This window comes from Microtus oregoni, unplaced genomic scaffold, assembly GCF_018167655.1.
Source record: "Microtus oregoni isolate MIOR12 unplaced genomic scaffold, Mior012 000008F_ref0000371, whole genome shotgun sequence".
NCBI classification, from domain to species: domain Eukaryota; kingdom Metazoa; phylum Chordata; class Mammalia; order Rodentia; family Cricetidae; genus Microtus; species Microtus oregoni.
The window spans coordinates 27,590,945-27,611,264 of record NW_024543067.1 but is presented as its reverse complement, the minus strand read 5'-3'; the positions used below and the strand labels follow the sequence as shown (position 1 = coordinate 27,611,264).

Genomic DNA, 20,320 nt, shown 5'->3' with positions numbered 1-20,320 from the left:
AATTCTTCATTATTTATGACTATACTAGCCTTTCAAACAGCATCTCTACAAACTCTGTTGTAGGGTGTTATTTCATATAGTAATAGGATGCTGTAAGTGTCCCCAGAGCATGTATTCTGGTTGGTTTTTCTAATGTGCCCACTGAGAAACACCTTAGTATTTTCCTGAGGTGAAAGACTACTCAACCAGATTTGTTCATTGTATTCCTCGCATGCTACTGGTTTTGAATCAAATGCTCTGGAGTTTCCAGTGTTTTCTTTAAAAAAAAATAAAATAAAAAGATGTAGCTATGCGAGCCTGTCAGTAAGAATTCCCTATATGCATTATATGCTTTTAAAAGAACAGCCAAGTTCTAGGGAGATAGCTCAGACAACAACATGTACATCCCAAGCTCAGACATGTGACTTCCATCCCCAGCACCCACAAAAACAGTTGGAAAGGTTGCTGTTTGTAACTGAGGACTTGAGGAGTGAAGACAGGCTGAACCTCACTGGCTGGTCAGCCTAGCCTGCTCTGTAACAAAAACTGAGGTAGATAATATCCTGAGAGCCAATACCTGAGATCAACCTTTGGCCAGGACAGGCTTGCATAGACTCAGAGAAAAGAACAGACAGAGTGAAGGAGGTTTGGGGGGGGGGGTTGTTTATCTGTTTAACTTTTCTGAGTATATTGCTATTATATCCACATTTTAGCTCTTAAGAATGTCACTCAGACTAATCTATTGCTCTCTAATTTCTATTTTTGAGGAGTATAGATTTAAGCAAAATTAGAGAGGAGAAAATTTAATGTTTAAGGAGTATAGATTTAACAAAATTGGAGAGGAGAAAATTTAATGTTTAAGTGAATGTTAATGATTTGTACTTCTCATAGTTATAAGAAATGTGATATAAATTTTGCAAAAGAAATTAAACAGTAGATATCATAACTATGCTCAAATGAGTATTAAGCAGTCTTCACCCCAGTTTTCCCAGCAAAACCATAGTGAAGCTCAGCTTTCCCAGCAAAACCCTATGGCTTCAAACCAAGTGTTTATGTAGTTGATGAGTCTGTGGGCTGGCAACTTGTGTTGGACTTACCTGGAACTCATGTTTCCTCTCATCAAAACACAGCAGTCAGCTGTCATTCAGCTTTAATGCCCTAATTTGGAGAGGTAGCTGGATATGTGAAGAGCTACATGTACAGTTGGCCCCCTGCTTCTCATCACCTCCCAGGCTAGCTCGGCCATCTTTGCATGAAACTCTCAACGATGTGAGACTCAAGAGCAGAAATGCCAAACCAACTAGAGTTAGACTTGGAACCTGTTAACTGTCATATCTTCTATATTCTATTGGCTAAAATAAGTCATTAGTAGCTCAAATGAAAAGCTCTACCTCTTCACAGAAGAAACTGCTAAGTATTGTGGTTCTTTGTGCTGCCTGTCACCAGGTGATCAGCTGTTACTTGGCAACTATTTCTAAAGTTTTCCAAATCATGACCCCTGTGACAGGATCACTAAAGTCTTACTCAGTTATAGTTCCAAACTTAGACTTCAGATAGGTTCTGGTGGAAATGAAATGCCATGATCTGTGACTCAATCACTTCTGCTGAATTCAGTAAAACGGTTTTGCGTCTGGCTTCATTTGGCCTCGTTAATGCTAATTGCAGTCAACTCTCCAGTGGCCCAGGAGCTGCTTGAGAAAAGTGGCAACGTGGATGGCTTGTCACTCGCTCTAAATTGCTTTTTCACTGTGCCCAAATCAAGCTCAAGTTATGCCACAGGGCTAACATGGAGTTTCAAAATAACAATTTGCGAAGTACACCCCGTGCAAACATCTGTATGTTTTCATGAATCATGAAAGCCACTCAGTAAAGCACAGAGCCACAGTGGAAGGTTGCCCAAGAAGGCATGGAAAACTTTGGGGTTCCTGCTGTGGCTATCTATTGCATAGTCTACATAGGTAATATCACTGTCAAATGATTATTTTATTCAGTTATGGTATGATTCTTAAGAAAAAACTGGTATGTAGATTATATGTCTGCTGTCATGTGTGAAGGAATGAATCAACAATTATTTCCACAAATTTAAAGACAAAGCATGCTGTAATTATCAGAAAAAATAAGTCAACTGCTCAGAGTAACTCACCAGTCACTATCTCATTAAAGCCAAAGAAATTGATCTAGTTAGAGGACCCCTTTCTCAAATCATATGGTTTGTATTCTGTTTTGGACTGGTGGGAAATTATTAGTCCGTTATTTGTTAATAATAAGCTGCTAATATTTAGAAGAAACTAGCAGGGAAAGTTAGTTTTAAAGTAAAATTAATGGACCAATCAATATTTTACCCCCTCCCCCAAAAAAGAAATAAAGAAAAGAAAAAGCTTAAAGACAGTATGTGCTACCCTATCTGGTTAGAATATCAAACTCCAGGGAAAGTAACAAACCAAAAATTCCATGGCTCATTAATAAGCCATGTTAAATATTTCTATCAAAATTGTTTTAGTGGTTTACATACTTGCACTGGTTTTTCTATAAAAAGTCAGGTATATATTATTAATGAATAACTATAAACAAATATGTCTAAAATTGGAAGATAGTTTATATCCCATGACAAAAGTGAATTAATAGAATCGTTAGCCAGCCTGTTCTCATGGTTTTTAATTAGTACATTGATGTGTTGTTTATATTGCCATCTTTACAGAAACTTGAACCATTGGAGACAAAGAATTAACAAAATTGATCAGAATCTAGAATTAAATTACAAGTTTATTATGTATAGCTGTGATAATAGAAGTTAATCTAAGGGTAGTAGCAAAGAGAAAAGAAAACAACAGAATAGCAGCATACAATCATGCAGTCCTCTGCTTCCTCAGTTATCCGTTCTTTATATTATGCTTATGACTGTGGCTTTCACATACTATGACTGTATAAAAAGTAAGGAGTCATCAGGTTAATATTGTTGTGAGTTCAAGACCAGCTTAGACTGCATAGTAAGCTCCATGCCAGCTTGGAGAGAGACAGACTGAAGGAAACTACCTCTCCAAAATCTAAAACTATAAAAAGGAATAGAAGCCACTGTAGCTTTTGTGGAAGTTCTTTAGCATGAAAGTTTTCTGTGGCGTGATGGCATTACTAAGAGATCAGCAGAAAGATGATCTTGTGTTGAGTGGTGACCTGACTTTGCTTCTTGTTAGCGTCAGGCCCATGCATGACCCTTGACATCTTCCAAGGTCTCTTCTTCAAAATGAGGTTTAAAACCAAAGATTCTAAATGTTCCTAACCTAATTCTAAAGTTCAGTGACCTTCTACTTTTTGTTCAAAAACAAAAATCTAACTAACACTATAAATGACATCAAATATCACTTTAAAACATTTCATCCAACACCAATCAGGTCTTATTAGTGATCACCAGTAGCCCAAAGTCACATTTTTCTCTCTTAAATATTGCAAGCATCCTTAACTCATGGAAGATGTTTAAAAAACTCATGGTGCTTTTAGAATTAGAAAATGTTCAATGCAGAAGGAGTTCCAAATTGGGGATGGGAGGGGGAGTATCTAAAACCAGAATCTCTTGCTTTGGCTAAAGAAACGTTTGAATATGTAAGGTCCTGGTAAATTATTAATGATTTCTTATTAAGATGTCTTCCAAAGACATCCTACATAGTCATCGGTATCCAGTTACCAAAACCAGAGAAGGATGCCACCAGGAAAGAAAACCATAGCTAAATGTTCCTGGTGCTTTTCAAAAATATGAAAAAAATTTTCAAGCAAACACTGTCAAATGCTTTGTGGGGAAATGGCTGAGCATCAAAAGCAATTGCCACACAAACCTGAGGACCAGCATGTAGTCTACAGAAGCCATGGAATCTCAGTGCTTAGGAGGCAAAAACAGGAAATCTGAGTGAGTGTACAGCTCAGTGAGTCATGATGTCTCAATATCTAAGACAGAGAATGATTGAGAAAGACACCTGATATCAACATGGGCCTCTACACACACACACATATGCACGTACACACACCAACATATGCCAAAGAAAAAACCCTGCAAACCAATTCTGACAGCACATTGGAAATTATTGTGGTAAAAAGGTGGTAAAAAGGTACCCATCCCAAGAAAGTAAGAGTGCAAATCAATCAATGTGATAAATCCCATGATGATCATCTCAATGAATGTAAAACTGCATTTTATAAAATTCAAAATCCCTTTGTTTTATGCAAATAACACATAGAGGTAGTGTGTGTGTGTGTGTGTGTGTGTGTGTGTGTGTGTGTGTGTGTATAAAACACTCAATAGAATTATGGTTGTCACTAAGTAAAAATGTTATGCTTAGCATTTACCAAACCCTTGGCACACACGGACAGACAAAATGGACACAATATTCAACATGACACTGCAAGTTTTAGCTATAAAAGTAATGGATATAAATGGCACGCAAATGAGAAATATGACAGACTGTCACCATGATCAGATGACAGGATCTCACATATGGAAAACAACAAATTATATTGCTGTTCTACAATAATGAATTGTCTGAAATAGAAGTTAAAAAAATAATCCTACTTTCTAAAGCTATAAAAAATACTAAGATACAAATGTAACAAAAGAGGCAGGCAACTTCAACAATGAAAATGATCAAACATTGAAGAAATTGAGGAGAACACATTACAAAAAAATGGAAAGATATATTGAGTTCACACACTAGAAAAATCAGCATAATCAAGGCAGCCATGTGTTCTAAAGCATCATCAATATTATCTTTATTGAAAAGCCTCTGAAATTATAAACATAACTGAAAAGCAGGCCGAAAGTTTAGACTCAAACACCAGACAATTGCCGAAAAGTGAATAGCCAAAGCCATCAAAAGCACAAGAAACTAAAAGTCCAGAAGGATCAAAGCAGGAGGATTTCAAAGTTTAGTTTCAAAGTTTACTTAAAATTGTAGCTGCAGTGAGGTGTGACAGTTTAATATCTAATTCTAGCAATGGAGGACAAGACAGGGAGACAGCAGGCTGGAAGCCAGCCTGGGCTTCCCAGAAAGACCTTGTAGTGGACGTGAAGATAAAGGGCACAGAGTGAGGAGAGGAAAAGTCACAGAAAAAAATGGGAAGTCTGAGAATAAACCCATGCATCTACAGCCAGTGACGTTTATTGTTGCTCCTGTTATCTTGTTTTCTTCTTTGAAACAAAGGTGCAAAAAACAAGGAGTGTCTAAGATATGCTGCTGGAATATTTGTATATCTACACATAAAACAATGAAAGTAGACCTTCCCCCCCACACAGATCCTAGTTATAAAAGAATTCAAATGAATTAAGGAATATGAAGTATGAAGTCTAAAAGCTAAGAAAACAGTAGTAGGAAATTGGGAAACCTTCAAAACATTGGAAAGAGCAAAGGAATTTTATATAAAACTCTCAAAACATAGGAAATGGCCAAAAGTGGCAAATGTCGTTTCCACAGCTCATATTGAGCTCTTGCGAATGTTTCTTCAGAGCCGTGCTTGGCTTTGGTTCCTCTCACTTCACCTTCGTCTCACCCAATGTCTTCTGCCCTGGTTTTCCTTGGGTGGTGCCTGTGACAGCTCACAGTGTTCAGTGTATGAGGAGGTTGAAGAGTCTTTTTCTCACACTGATATGCTTTGGTTGCCTTTATTCCAAGTATGCTGTAGGTTGATGAGACTCTTCCTGGATGTGCAAAACAGGACCAGTTTCCTTTGTAATGAGGTGTGTTTTACTCAGAGGTTATTTCTGTGCATGAGTTGTTTTCCAAGAGGGATTAGCAAATGCACTCTCAGTACTTGATTTTGGCACACAGAACTGAAATAATATTACTACTTGTTATACTCTGTGCTTATTAAAATATTTAGCAATGTTTCCTTAAAAAGATGTGAATGTCTCATAAAGCAAGATTTTGACAAACAAACTTAAAAGAGTCAGATACATAACTGAAATATAGGCCAAAGACATGCTGGTACAGGTTAAATTTTTCCATTAGAGCTTCTGTATTTGAAAGAAAAATAAATCCTGGGTGTAAAACTATCTTCACTATCCTTGTTCATTTTTTCTTTGCAATATCCACCAATATACTTACTTCATATCATACTACATTCTTTCATGCATTTGAAGAACATATATGAAGTGCCTTCCCTGTGACCAAAACTAATAAGCGTTAGAGATTAGGTACAAATGTTGTCCATTACTCATAAAAGGAAATACAAGTAACATTGACAACCAAAAACAAAAAACAAAAAAAAAACAAATTATAAGAAAGAATACCTTCAGGCAATATTACCCAGTGATACTACAGACTTTTCTTTCTTTTCAGTTTTTTTTATAAAAACTCATGAAAGTAAAATCACTTTCTTATGTAACGTAACAAATTCTTAGTTTAAATTTTTCCTCTAAATTCCTTCTGAAAATGATGATGGGTGTTTACTTTCTGTAACTCCTTCTGAACCTCATCATAAAAGATGACAGTCAGTCGTCAGTGTCATGACTATGCAGTCCTGTAACAAAGCCCACAATTCCACAGAAGTCCTGCATCTTACACAGGACCATAGAAAAGGTTTCTGCCAGCTCCTAGCTCTCACCTCCAAGTACAATCTTCTTACCCATTCCCATTTTTTATTACCAGACTTTTTGAGTTTTCTCATTTGATTTGGATGCTGTGGGTAAATGCTCCTGAAATTTTTGACTCCTTTGCCTCATCGACTCCATTTTTTTTTTGAGAATCCTGGGATTATGTTTGATGATGTATTTCCTTTATTCCTAATCTTCTGTATCTCTGAGAGACTAGAGATAGAAATGAGTTGGTTTTCAATTGCTTGGATCAACTCCGTCACATTTTTAATGTATTGTACATGTGAAATGAGCAGTTCCCCTTTGGCTCAGTTCTCTATATGCACAGCTGAGCTAAAGCACCTACGGAGCCTCCCTTCTTCGTCTGAAATCCTATTAGGCAGATGCAGTTGATCTACATGAGTATAGTTCTTATTATTTTGGGTCACATTGTTAACAAAATTTTCAACAATAAAACGAAGTGACCTTTACATCAACCTCCTCTAACAACTTCTTCAATATCCCTCAATCCCTATCCAATTTCTCCTGAAGACCCTTCCATGCTCATTACCTTTGTAAGCCTAGCTCCAGGATCACCACCTCGTGTTTAGGCAGCAGAACTCACTTCCCAGCAGGATAAGGCAGGGTGGGGCTTCTCCAGTGCCATGGGCCACTATCCTCTGTTCAGAATGTTGGCTAAATTACCAAGGTCTTCATGCTGTTTCCACTGTGGGCACTTGTAAAGAAATCACAAGTCTCTAAGTTTGATTCAAATTGTTGCAACAATTACAAATTCCTGAATGTTTTTTTCCTATGTCATTCCCTATGCAGTTGACATGATCTTCATACCATAACTACATTTTAAGCATTCTTACAAATGCATGTTTCAAGTGATGTAGAATGAGGTGACAAATCTTCTCAAGAGACCACCACAGAATTTCCAGTATACCAATTCTACTGAATTCTATTTGTCAAAAAAGTTAATGACTGTTGTTGGAGGCTGCTTGTTTGTTCCCAGCTGCCCAGACCTTGAAATAATCACTCAGAAACTATATTATTTGCAATACTATTTGGCCTAAAACTTACACGTATTTCTGGCTTACTCTTATATCTTAAATCAACCCATTCCTATCAATCTGTGTATCACCACGTGGCTGTGGCTTACTAGGTAAAGTTCTTTCCAGAGTCTGTCTCTCATGGGGCTACATGATTTCTCTCTGACTCTGCCTACTCACTCCTCCTCTGTTTGCTTGGAACTCCCACCTTGCCCTAATCTGCTAAACCACTGACCAAAACAAATTTATTAACCAATAAAAGCAAGACATAGACAATAGAACTTCTCACACCAAATGACCAATCCAGAAACAAGGGTCAAAAAAGTGAGTTTTCACCTCTGAATAAAAGAAGTAGCAAAATATATGAGAATGAACATGAAATCACAATACCAGGAAGCAGAACAGCGAGGGTAGTGGGAAGTTGGCTGCATACTGAAAGTACTGAATTCCACCCAGTCATAAAAGAGTTCTCACCACCAATGAGACACAACCTGAATATCCTACACTGTGATGCTTGGTCAATGTACTATGAAGAGTAATGAACAATAACAGTAAAGAGTAAACATGAGCAAGGCAGAAATGGGAATTGGGAATACTGAATTTAACTCACTGAAACTAGCTTCTAATATTGGCAGTCTCTACAGAGGTCATGGATCATTAAGTAAAGCCAGATAAAATGTTCTGAAAGGAACAAGATCATATAGAAACTGATCATTACCCCCTGAGAGAAAGAGCAATCTGGAAATAGACATGTGTCTTCTTATTCTACAGGATGTGGTATGAGCCACCCTTTCCAGTGATGACAGTATAAAAAGTCATAAAAGGATTATTTATGTCTAAAAGATTCAAACATAAAAGAGACAAGCCAGACTCAGCCCAGGGTAATTCTTAAAGTTTTCTACAAAAGTAAGAAGCAGGGGTCGGGATGAATCACATACAGAAGTGTATGGGTGTGTCTATACTTCAACTACTACTACACACAGCCAGGTTCAATCTCTAGCACCAGAAAAAGATCAAAGAAACACAAGAACTTGTTCCATATGGCCAAGAACTGAGATAATTCACAATTCCGGGTCAATATGGGGCCTGATGAATGAGACAGGACTACTCTATTCTGCCTGTTTAGGCTCTATTGATGTAAAGGAAGGAAGACCCTGTGAGCAGGGGTCTGTGTATCCATCCACACAGCCATGGAGAAATTAGCTTCTTGTGTAGACACCATTTGACAATGTAAAAGCACGAGTTAATGTCATTTAATTTTGAAATTTTATTGTGAAATAATAAGATAATAGAGTTCATCTTGAAAGATAGATTGGACATATGAAAAAAATGCATTGAGAGAATGGAAACATAGACATGTCCATCAAATATAGATCTAACTAAAATATAGTTAGGTTATGGACTCAAATCTGAAAAATTAGTCAGTGAGTACTAGATCACAATACACTTCATGTTGTGACTTGAGGCCATGTCAGTTACAGGTCACATGTAGAGGATTTTCTCCAGGCCAGCCTACAATCACAGGAAAGGTTAATAAGTACATGGAGAAATAAAGTGGGTGCTTTTTATAATGTTAGAATATTGATGTGGTGTTTTAAAGGAAGATAATACATTCTATATCCAGATGTGGCCCATCAAAACCAGTCACAAAGGAGCTTGAAGAACAATATGATTTTGTTAAGAAAACTGGCTTCTACTAACAGTTTCATGGTCACTATTATTTAAAATGCCAATTTATTTTGATATCTTTTCCAAATCTGGCTTTACCTAGTGTAATAAATTATATGTAGGTTGAATCAAAACAAGGTGCTGTTCTATAGGAGGCATAACTGAACTCCAACATGCCAGCCCAAAAGTTGGGTACCCAGAGCTTTCCTACCTGTACATTGAACACCCCCTTAATTGAGTGTCCTGTACCCTGCCCTCCAATTTTACTCTCTGCTCTAAAACATTATTATTTGTGGGTTAGTTTATATTTCTTTATTTATACTAAAATCTGATGTGGGATTCTTCTCTGTATGCTAAATCACTCTTCCCTGTGGCTTCTTTAGCATTATATGTTTTAAATCACCTTGTTATGACTGGTTGTCTAATCACATTTGCACTTAAGTTCCTCAATGGTATGTGCCATCTTACGTGGTAGTATGTGCACCCTCCCTCCCCATCAAAGTACTTTAGCTAGGACACATCTCACCTGTGTGTGCAGAGAGAAAGAGAAGGAAGCAGTTTCTAGGATGCCAAAAATGCACCACTTTCTGCCTAGACAAGAAGACACTCTAGGAAATACCTGACAAGTGAATGCTATTTCCTGCCTCTGCTGTCACAAAGGGAAATGAGAAGCTGCTATAAGGTATTATTCTGGAGCTGTCCTAGAGGTCATGCCATTGCTAGTTGATCAGAAATTACAAGCTCATTCATGAATGAACCAAAGTCTTTATCTCTCTATCATCTTTGAGGAACTTTACAGAAATAGAACTTAGGAAGCATAGACCTTCGTGAAGACAGTGTGATAGGTCGCTACTCTACAGTGGAAGAATTTGGTCAAAGCAAAAGTGTGTATTGCCTGTCAGGACTGTGAAGGTTTCACTCAGCAATGCCTCATTGAAGCAACCTATGGGGCACGTGTTAGGATAGCATCACTAAAGAAATTTCATGAGAAAATTGACCTTTCAGGCAAAGCACAGAGAGGAACGTCTAGTTTTAGTGATGTGAGTTTAAATCTCCTGCTGAGAATCCACTTGAACAGAAGCAGTGTGCTACTGTATTTCGAGGATTTCCAGGTTCTAAGTGAGAAGGGAAATTCCTCTGTGGTTCTCCTAGCTGAAGAGCTGTGAGGTATAGAAGCCCCCACCTCTGCTCTTTCAAGTGTAAGATGGCCTTTCTCTGTCACCAACAAGGCTTGTGTAGGTCAGGCTGACAAAAGTGTGCTGGCATGTGGTCTGTGCCATAGGAACAAGAAAAGGCAATAAAGAATATGTGGAAAAATAACACATAAGTCATAAATACAGTCATATTCGAATAGCACATGCCAGACATTCAGAATGAAAGATATAGTAAGTCCTATATTATTCATGCATAAAATAAAAATGTGGTCTGTTTGTTCACATCAGCATATATTGAGAAAAGATTTCAAATGAAGCACAAAGTTGCAAGCACTTAGAAGAGGTGTTTTACTTATAAAGAGATTTGATATCAGATAGCACATGTAGTGTAGCAGGATAATATCAAGGTGACCAAGGTAGGCCAGGTTAATCAGAGCAACTGGTTCCTATACATGTGACTTGGGTAGTGTCATTGGGTCTTGTATGAAAAGCAAAACTTTTGTATGTTGCCATTTGAAAAGTTTTAGTTTTTCAAAGAAAGATCTTGCCTTTCCCTTTGTATTGGGGCTCAGAGATTACACAGAAATTCATAGATGTCGGGGGAGCCATTCTCAAAGAGTTAAGATTTGAGCAAATGTTGACATGAGACACATTTGAAACTGTAGCAGACCAGTGGAGTAAGTGTTTGCCAAAGAATCAGAGGATCCATTTCTCCTGGATTAAGTGATGAACTGGGAGAAGCCAACTAAGCCTAAGCTTCGTCCAGATTGGCAAGAGGACATCTTAAACAGCAGTCGCTGAAGCTAACTGACAAGGTCAGCAAAGTCAGTCTGACGGGCCAACATCACATCCAAGGGGGGAGATGTTAGGAACCAAAAGGGGATGACAAATGTGATGCAATCTGACGGTTACTTAGAGAGCTAGGCTTGGCTGCAGAGGTCTGTGATCCCAACGTTCTGGAGGCAAAGGCAGGAAGATTGCAAGTGTGAGGCCAGATTAGGATATATAGTGTGACCTTGTCTACAAAAACCATAAAATCTTAGGAGTCAATATTCCTAGTTGTTGCTAATAAGGAAATTATTGTTAAACTCCATGAGGTACACAAAAAGGAACTAACCCTCTCGGGACTCAACCTGAGTGTTCTAACAGAAGAAACAGATACGCTTCCTTCCGCAGCTTTTCAAAGTCCACATGTAGGTATGAAAACCTAGCTCATGTTTCCTCCCTGCATTTCTTTTCTTGAACATAGATTGAAGTGGCACATGCTCAGTGCAGTCTCTGTCCCCGTTCCTCAAGTTTAACAAGGCATAAATGAGTGCATGGTGAACTGGCTAAGAGCACACTATATGAACAATGAAAGAGGGTGAGACAAATATTCCAGAAATCATGGGCAGTAAACTTTTGTCAACACATAGAATGGAGCAAAGCTTTTCAGGAGAGCTCAGTTGTAAGTATATGGTACTGTGTACATCAGAAGTCCTTTGCTTTATCCTTTACATCCATCTAGACAGGTGAACTCACAGACCTCACCTCATCATGGGGAAGAGAAAGCACCTTTAAAGGATGAGTGTAACACAGGGCAACTGCTCATTGGCTGGAGATAGTACCTCAGCAACTCCCCATCTGCTGGCTAGCTGAGTGTTCTTACTTAAGACAGAAGGACAGGTGGAATGCATGTAGTATTTTGTCAACGATTCATGGCTTTCTTTGTACCCATACTTGTCATCTAAGTAGTAAATATGATTTTATACTCTTTACTTTAAAATTAATCATCCTGAAATGGAATTACATCTGAACTAGGGTTTTTCTGCTTTGAGCACATTTCAAAAGTCTAGTCGTCATGTACCCCGGCTAACACCATCAACTGCTGACTTAGCGCCTACATGCCTGGATCCTGTTATCTTAAACTCAACCAACGATTCATAATTTATCTTGCTTCTTTAATCGATCTGACTATTTAAGACTGTTTTCTCTTAGCTCATGAAAATCTTCATGAGAATATTATTTTGGAAGCTAAACATGAAGAAACAGTTTGAATCTTGAGTATGTTATTAAAATAATTTAATACTGTACCATGCTAGAAATATTTTTGCTAGGGAGCACTTTGCCTTTCTTCTTTGTTTGTAGCAATAAATATCTCTATGTCAAAGAATGTATACTTTCATTGAAGCACAAAAATTAATCACCATGAGCTATTTTTAATATGATATTAAAACCTATGTCAGCATTAATCTAAACCTTGTTCTATAAGGTCCTAAGGGGAAAGCATTATAAAGATTATATATGTGTGTATATGCATATATATGTATGTATATATAATTCCTATATAATTATAGCATAGTTTAAATGAATTATCAACTAGTGAAATGAGACACTACTATTAGAAAAAAGCATGTTAATGTCTAAGACTTAATTTTTATGACATTGATGATATCTAATAACTCATACCACAGAATACCCCAGATTTACATTATTTAATTATTTAATTTTATTAAAGGGAATCTTATAGAAGTTATACTATCTCATTTTACTTTAAAAAGAGCAGTTTTATAGACATTGCGGGTCACAACAGGACGTGGTAGGCTACATAAACCCTCAAGGAAGTGAAATGCGTCTTAAACCAAAACCATAAACCACCATCCACAACAGCATTGAGGCTCACTGAGAATGGATCTTGCTAGTAAGAACCTAGGTTAAATAATCTTAGTATTTATGACTTTTCCCCAAACATCTTCTTAGTGGTTGCTATGTTAGTGTGTTCACAGATTTCTGCTGCAACCAAATCTTAAAATGCTTCTTAGCACTTTATTCTTTAGTATTGCACAATCTTTTCACACATGCACAGCACTCTATTTGATGCTTCCACAATGCTAACAGGGGAGAGGTGTGAGACAAAAAGAGCGACAGACAGACAGACAGAGGAGAAAAAGAAAGAGAATCAGAATCAGAAAAAGAATAAGAATGACTAAGAATAAGAGAACTAGAGAACTCACTTGTTACTGACTTCTCCAGAGGCTAGGGGACACTCAGGAAGTGCTGTACTGAGAGCAGAATTCAGTCCCCTAGGTCTACCTCCAATCGAGGTTTGCTATAGTACAGAAATGAAAGGGTATAGGAAATGCCTGTGTCAAAATGAAGTCAAGTGCTTATTTTAAAATAAACTGTCTATAGCAGTTGGAAGTTTTGATATCCAGCTTGGAGAGGGAGTGAATACTAAAAAAGACTCTCTTGACTGAAGGCTGAGTTAGGCTCCCTTTGGCAATACTATTTGTCAAACTCTGACCAAGTTCCAGCCATACTGCTGTGGGTTTTCCTGGCATTTTCACAAAGCTCCGAGAGAAGCCTTGAACCATTGAGTCCTCTTTCCCTTTTGTCCAGTGATTTGCAGGAAGAGCTTGGATTTATACAATGTCACTCCTAAAGCAACATCTGCTCCCGACTGTTTCACACCACCTGCCTTTCTTTGGTGCCTTTCTTCTCTATTCTTTCCTAATTTCTTATAGGAAATATACTGACAATAGAGGAGAGATACTGCCATCTGCAAAGAAGGGAGAAAGAAGAAAGTCCTAGGTGTTTAATTTGCTGACTGGCTTTGAGCCATCCCTAGCAACTCTGCCCTTGCTCAATTCTGGGAATGTCCCCAGTGAACAGTGGGAGAAACTTCTAGGGCCAAAGGGGCTAAATTCAGAGGAGTGAACAAAGGGAAACCACAGGAAGAGAAGCCTAGCAAAGACTGGGTCTGAACTGAACTGCTCAGGAAAAGAGCATGTGCCCCACAGAAAAAGCCTTTGCAACTAGGCAGGAATGTGGGGAATTCCAAGGCTGCACAACTGGAAGGGAGTGATCTGGACCACAGTGTTCAGCTGCAGGAGAGGCAGAATACCTTTACCTTCCTGCTGAGGTAAAGAACTTGGACTTCAAACAGAACTCACAGACACTAAGCAGCAGACCCCAAAATGAGTTCCCATTCTTATGAATATGATTGGCAGTACAGTGTCCTGGAGGCTGGGCTGCTCGGGGTTCTTAGAGTGAAGTCTAATAAGCAAGGGCATCTTCCTGGTGTAAATGCTAACATCTTCCATCTACACTTAGGATTGAACTGAGGCAGCAAGATCTAATTCTAAGCCAGTCTGAGCTACATGTGGAGTTTGATATCAGCCTGGGCTAGAGAGTGTATGCCTTTCTCACATCAGTTAGTTAGTTAGTTAAGTAGGTAGGTAGGTATGTAGGTAGGTAGGTGTTAAGTATTTTTCTGACTGACAAGCTGGCACAATAATCCCAATCAGACTAAATTAAAAGATGCCCAGGTTTAATGGATGCCAGCGCTCCCAGGTAGCCCCCCCAGAAAAAAAACATGGAGAGAGGGAAAGGAGAACTGGTACAAACATGGAAAACCAGGCAACCACATGTTTATTCTCTGGGGGCAGTTCAAATAGCCTGTGGGATTGGTCTTGGCCTTCCCTGAGGAGGGGTCACCATTTGGCAGGCTTTCCCAGAGGTGGAGTTTGGACCGAGGCAACTCTCAGGGAAGGAGCTTTGACATGAATCTTTCTACCCAACATTTCAAAATGGATGTGAGGGGGCTGGGGTTAAGGCCCCAGCCAAAGATTCCAGACTGTTTTTGGATAAGGATGTTAGAGGCTGAGGTGTTGCTTTCAACCAAACATTTTAGAATCTTTTTGGATAAAAGGGTGTTGACTCAAGTCTGGCTACTTCTGGTGGGCATGGAGTGACATGGGGGAGGGGAGAACGGGGGTTGGTGGGCTCACACTCAGCGAGAGGTGTGGCTGGAGTAATATCTTGTTTACTGCCATCCTGGAGACCTCAGAAAGCTGTTCCTCGAGGAAGATGAGAAGGCAAGTGGTTAGGAGAAAAAAATATATTGTTATTTTTGGCCCTATGAATGAGGCTAGCCATGGGAAGGGTCATTAACTGCCAGAAAGAATGGGTCAGAGAAGTGCCCTGGTTTTACAGGAGAGGCACGGGTGAATGAGTGAGACAAGCAAGCAGATATGTCCTTTAAAACCAAATTTTAGTTGGTAGATGTCCTTTTGAGCCAGTAGAGTTGGTACCAATGGTATAGTCCCAGGAGCTGGTTTTGGTGCTGGCATTGTCTGGAGGGCCCTTTATAAGCTGGTCTTGGCCCAGACAGCAATAATGACCTATAAAATATGCTTGAAAATGGTTTGAGTTATAACAGACTCTGGAAACTGTTAGCTTTTTACCAGACTTGATTTTTTGATACAGCAGCAGAACTTTTTCAAGAACACACAGGTATCTGTTAAACAACTGAAACATGAACATTTTAGAAGACAATTAAAGCAAATTGGGTATTCTGTGTTAACACCTAAAACCTATTAATCCTGGACTATGAAGCCTGTGAAAGAGGCATATGTCTCTGTATCTTTAGCAGGAAACTTAACAAATGAAGTAATGAGCTACCAGTACCTTAAGTCATCAAATGCCAATAGACAGATCTAAGAGCAATAAATGAGCAGAAATCAGACAACTTTTTTAGCTACGCAGGCAATCCCAAATCTCTCTGTAATCTTTAGAGAACACCAGCCTTAGAACCAGTGCTTGCCATTAGCTGCTGAGTCCAGGAGGCCCGAAGATTTTCCTGTGGGGGGAAGATTTAATCTACCTGTTTTGGCAGGATGAGATGATTGATCCCCTAGTGTAGTGTCTAGGAAGCTGATGAGGTGGAAGACTGCTATTTGTTGTGTGTATGTGTGTGTGACTTTGCCATACCCAAAGGCAAGCCTTGAGGTGGAAGGTCTTTTATAACCGTGTAACTTCTTGGAGGAACTATAGGATGTTGCAGGAACTGACATGTCTCTGTGTTAGAAGCTCTTTTGCTAAATGCCATACTCTCAAATCTGTAAAGGTGCTTGAGAATTGTGTACCCTTACCTGTTAGTTATATTTAAACTAGACACATAAATTAAATTTAGACATGTATTTTGCATAAACTAGTAATAGCTTACCAATGATAGTAAATGTAAAAAGATAAAAAGGAATATTTTAATAAGTCTTACCCAAGATAGCAGTGAGGTCAAAATGGTGGCTACCCAAATGCTTTTTTTAGAGCTGATATAATCTGGAATCATAAATTTTACAGATATTAAAATACATATACACAGAGAAATAAGACAAGCATACCGTGAAAACAAACACACATAAACAGATAGACATAAAAGCATAGTATAACCACATTACTTTAACAGACAGACAAGTAAAACTTTTTTTTTTTATGAACCTGTGTTACCTTAAAATTCCTGGTGTTGGCAGGCAGCAGAAGTCAGGGAAGCACATAGGTGGTCCCATTAAGGACCAGATTAGCAGACGCTGCAAGAGGGAACAGAAACATAAAGATGGAACACCTATTCAGTTTTAGAGTGGAAGGAAAGGGGGAAAACAGATCTGGATCCTTTGTAGAGAGTTCCAGCATGACAAGGTTAGTGCCAGGAATGGAGTCAAACAATAAACAGTTAGAGAAACAGGGAGAAGATGGGGGAGGGGAGTGGGAGCGGGAGCACAGCATCCAGAAACCTTTGGCATTTGGAGATTTATTTGTTTTATGCTAGGTGTTGGATAGCCCCAATTTAAAAGGATTTTTATAAAAGGCAGGCCAAGGGCGTTGGGCAATCTGGCTTTGAATTGCAAGAGGCCATTTTTACAAGTCTAAGCCAAGTCTCAGGACTCAATGCCTACCACAATGCATCCACCATGATAAGACTCTTGAGTCAAAAACACAGGGGCGTGAAAAATGTGTGGGCAGATGTTTCCATCCACACAGTCCCACCTCAGCGAGGACTGCTTATGGGGTATGGTGGCTGGCACGGCCGTGACTCCAACAAGACAGCCCCCAAATCCTACAGGTCCAGCATGTACCTGAGAAAGGGGAACTCACCCACACGAAGCTGATCTTAGCCTGGCGGAGAGCACGGGCAAGAAGGGAATTTTCCAACATGTAGCCCTGGGCCAGTGGGAAAAACAGACCCCGGTGGAACCTCCAAATATTAAGTATTTTTCTGACTGACAAGCTTCTCCGCCAATGCAATAATCCCAATCAGACCAAATTAAAAGATGACCAGGTTTAATGGATGCCAGCACTCCCAGGTAGCCCCCCAGGAAAACACAGAAAGGGAGAAAACAGAACGGAGGGACCACGGAAAACTGGGAGAACATGTGTTCATTCTCTGGTGGGCAGTTTAAATAGCCTGTGGGAGTGGTCTTGACCTTCCCTGGGGAGGGGGCACTGTTTGGCAGGCTTTCTTGAAGGTGGAGTTTGGACTGAGGCAACTCCCAGGGGAGGGAGCTTTGAAATGGATCTTCCCACCTGACATCTCAAAATAGATGACAGGGGACTGGGGTGAAGTCCCAGCCAAACAGTAGGTAAGTAGTTCATTTAAAAACTGGACCCAGGTGAAAAGGTAGCCACAATTTTCTTCAAAGTTATAAATAGAAATCCCAAGTGCTCTAATGAGATTGTGTGACCAGGAAAAGTGAACAAGAGCCAGTCCCCACTGTTCTCACAGGCAGGCAATGAACAAGCTGACCCTCTTAAGTCTTCATTTAGCTCCTCCGTCCCTCTTGCACCACTATGGTGTTTAGTGCCCACGTGATGGTTGGCTGTGTTGGAGCACCGGGTTAAGTCCTGGTTGTGGGGAATTTGTTCGGAAGCAACAGATAACACAGCAGCCAAACCTGAGAGGAGAAAGGACAGGAAGTAAAATGAGAGTCAGAGGAGAGAAAGTGTGCCTCCTGAGAGACAGAACGTGGGAACGATGTTGAATTGAAGAAAGCAAAGCTCACTGTAAGTAACCATTTCATTAAAGCTGCACGAATTGCAAACTTTCTCACAGGAGCTGCACATTGTGGGTTCGGATTAAGGATAATGGGTTCCCCTGTGAATTCTCCTCATTACTTCCCTTGAAAGAGCTGTAAATCTACTGCAAGGGGAATTCAGGTTTACTCTTCACAGTCCATTCGCTTTGCTTATAAGTGCCCCTGTTTAGGAGTTTAAAAATATGATGCAGGTATAGTCCACAAGGAAAGAGATCAGCCCAAAATGAATTAATTCCAACTCCTCAGATGGGCATGACATCTAGGCCTGTGCAACAGGATACGGACATTTTGCATCAATAGAGGATGATGGAGCTCTGATCTCGGGAGCCGCACACAGACAGCAAAGGAGAGATTACTCTACAGACCAAGTTTCTTGCATGTTTATATGACCCCAAATACTCTTTTTATCTTTCATCAATGTTCACTCTCAATTCAATTACACAAAAAGTAAAAGGGTTGAAAACGTTTCTTCAGATTCAAAAGAAAATAAATAATTTGGGAGGAAAATGTCTGTAAAATAAAATGTGAATTACTTAATGATAGGAGTGTACTGGTCCAAATTAACTTTGAAAACCATAAGCTTGAGCCTTCCTGTTTTTAAACTGCTACCAAATTCATTTGCTTTCAACACAGAGCAAAAGTGAGGTGATTGTTACATCTGACATCTCAGCCATTAGGTGCCTGGCAAAGGAAGATTTTGAGTCTGAGGCTAACCTCGACAGCCTTTCGAGAACTTTGTCTCAAAAAAAAAATAAATATATACAGACTAATATCAGCAGCTCCCAGAACAAAACAAGGAAAATAACATTCATCCTTACAGATGGAGTTCTGTCTGCAACTTCTCTGCTTTCTCAGCAGACAGGTCTCCCATTCTGGCCTAGGACAGAACTCAGTCACTGCTGGCTAATGCTAAGTGTCTTGGTGGATGAGCTTCCAGAAGCACGTATCATGGGGCCAGGGTGGGCCCAATCTGAGCTGGAGACAAATTACATCACTCATAAATGATCTCGACTAGAGTCTGAACAATTGATTATAATGTGTAATTTTCTTTTGTTTCTTCACTAAAATGAAAGATCAGAGTGTTTTAAAGTTTCCACTTTGTATCTGAAAGAATTGAGTGCTTGGTCAAAGTGAACTGAGAAAGTGGATAACGTTTTTTCATCCCACCAGAAAGCAACCACATAGAAAGTGAATCTTCTTAGGTTTTAAGGATGTATCGTAAATAATTCATAATTGTGATATTTGATGGACATATATTTCATTCCAAAAATAACCATTGTGACTTTTAAATCCATTTTAATATATTCTGGCTGTGAAACAGCTTCTTGTATATGAGTCAATTAGACTGTGTCTCAATAAATTACCCTTAGATGCTCCATTGTAAGATCAGCTAGAAAGAAAATAACTATCAGGTAGAGAAAAAAATTTCACAGAGTAATTCACTGAAAGAAAAGAACATCGCTGGGATGGGAGCTCCACAAGCTCACAACACCACACCCTCTCCACAGATGCTGAGGAGAAAACTCAGGATTACTCCTAGACATTAGTTTTCTTTTCATGATATGACAAACCCATTCATTCATTTCAAAACAAAGGCAAATGGCTAAATTCTTAAATAATTACTAGTATGTTTTTCCCTGTAAAGACAAACACAATGTTTTTAAAAGTAACTTGTCTCCATTCCATCCAACGTTAAAAGCTCTTGTATTTGGGGGCGGGGGTCCTTCTCTGAAATGGTTTATTAAGAATTCTTTCGGGTGCTCAGTTGATGCATAAATTCTTGGAGAATGTTATTTCAAGCTGCACATTCAAACCAACTTATCCTCGTTTGCAACATGAGAACAAGAGATATTGAGGTGTTTCTATAGTTTTACTGGATAGAGAAAATAAATCACCAGGAATGGTGGCACATGCCTATAATCCCATCACTCGGCATGCTGAAGCGAAAGTTCAAAGCCAGCCTGAGCAGAATATTGAGTTCCAGTCCAGCCCATACATAATGAAATCATGTCTCAAAGAGCAAACTAAAAGCATGTGTGGGGCAGGGGAGACATGAGTATG

The 20,320-nt window shown here is 39.2% G+C and overlaps 1 protein-coding gene across 2 annotated transcripts in view; it reads left to right on the top strand.

Moving 5' to 3' along the window:
• Nucleotides 1-20,320, top strand: part of Cntn5 (contactin 5) — a 1,138,775-nt gene that overhangs the window by 1,021,848 nt on the left and 96,607 nt on the right. The gene's annotated exons all lie outside the window — the stretch shown is intronic.